We start from the raw sequence: 2,024 nt of genomic DNA, 5'->3' as shown, positions 1-2,024 counted from the left end.
CGGTTCGCGGGTCGGGGAAGGCGGAGCAGCCGGGATGGGAGGAGCGAGCCGGGGGAGCGCGGTGCCGGCGTGCCCCGGAGAGCCGTGCCGGGGCCGCGGCCTCGCCCTTGGGCCCCCGCGGGAACGCCGTGGCGGGCCGCGTCCCTCGGGCCCTGGATGGAGCGTCCCCCCATCCCGCCCGAAGGAACGTGCCCTGCGCTGCACAGGAGGAGGCATCGCCTTCCGTCCCGGGCGCGGGCGAGTTCTGCGCTCGAAAAGTGATGCAGGATGCCAGAGCCGAGCGCAGATCGCCGCAGTGAATGGCTCACTGCATAGAATCACAGAATGATGTGGATTGGAAGGGACCTTAAAGATCATCTAGTCCTAAATCCTCTGCCAGGACAGGACACACCTCCACTAGACCACGTTGCTCAGAGCCCCATCTGGTGTGTACTCATTGCTCGAGCAAAGTGAGAAAAGCTTTGTCTCATGCAGTCGCTTATCTCCTCCGTGCTTGTCCTAGGAAGATTTTTCAGGATAGCGACATTTCAAAAAGACAATTTCGAAATTTCCAGTAAGTGCAAGTTCACCCTTGCCCGTGCTCATAGCGAGCTGCCTATGCTGATACATGGATGTATTTATGGGATCTTTATGTGAAGGTTGCACAGGAAGCTTTTCTAAAGCCTGTACACCAAGCCAAGTTCTCACAGACTAACAAAGTAATTTAACTTAAAGGTAGCGATTTGTAGCTTTCCACAAGCAGTGACAGTCCCGCAGGATGAAATAAAGGTAAATAGAGCAACTCACTTGCCTTTCCATGTGTTTGGATCATGAGCTAGGTGCCTGTGGCTTTTCACCTCTCTTTTCTCCCACTTGTGGATATGGACAATGAGAATGGAATAAGGAAAAAGACCTAAGTTTTCAAGCTATAATATGTTCAATATTTCACAGCATTCATTTTAAGACATGGCAACAACTTTTCAGCTCTATCTAGGTCCTAACACTTTAGTTTTACGACTTTTCCAATAAATCTTTGATGATTTATGTCCTCCAAATGCTTCAGCATTATGAACATATGAGCAACCATATAAAGCAACCAGTGACTTACTCTACTTTCATTTTTTAGTTACTTACTCTACTTTCAGTTTTCAGTTAATCCATGTCCTTTAGACACACTAGGTGGTTTCCCAAAACTGTAATCTTGAGGCAATGTTTTCAATACGCAAGTTTTGGGTATCTGTTTATGCATATCCCTCTCTATATTAACCATGTTGGTAGTACCATTAGTCATACCATTTTAAATTTGGTGTATAAGGAAGATTTTGTTTCCAAAAGAAAATTACATGCAAAGGACAATTACCATGAGCTTGCATTATAAAACCACTGTGTAGATACATAATTACAGTCTTTGCCATTAAAATGTCACTATACTGAAGATTTATTTGTGCATCTTGTTACTGTGTGCTGTGTGGATTTAATGTATATTTATAGTGTTAAGTACACTGACTTAAACTCCAGGAAAATTATAATAATTCTAAAAGTGGATGTGGAGGCAGCACTGTTGGAGCAGTGCCATGCTTCTCTTGTCATGCCTGTTCCAGGTACAGTGTTCCTGGAGCTGCAGTCCTTCTGACACCCCAAACCCTAACCCCAACCCTAATGGGAGCTTGGGGGTGAGGCTGAGGTCCTGAGGTAGATTAAACTTTTGATAAAACTAAAGTTTTTTGTTAAAAACAGTTTCTAAATTATAGAAACAGTATTTATAGCATGTGGCAGATAAATAGCTTCCTGTGGTTTACTTCTTTGAGATTTTAACTGGTGAGTTTTCCCACATAGTTGTTTTCATTTTTAAGTGTTGGATCTGACTTGTCCTTTCACATGGAAATTTCCTGAAGGTCCCGACTGGGTAAGCGAAGTCCACAGCAAAGAGGATACTTTTTCTCTGTGTGATTATTCATAGTGGTTTGATTACTGTTGTCATAACTGTAATTTACTTGAATTTAAACTGGAAAAAAATAGTTCTGAAAGTGTGAAAGCTATGGTGA

This window comes from Onychostruthus taczanowskii, unplaced genomic scaffold (genome assembly GCF_017590055.1).
Source record: "Onychostruthus taczanowskii isolate IOZ18803 unplaced genomic scaffold, ASM1759005v1 scaffold4, whole genome shotgun sequence".
Taxonomy (NCBI): Eukaryota; Metazoa; Chordata; class Aves; order Passeriformes; family Passeridae; genus Onychostruthus; species Onychostruthus taczanowskii.
Note: the sequence above shows the minus strand (reverse complement) of the source record.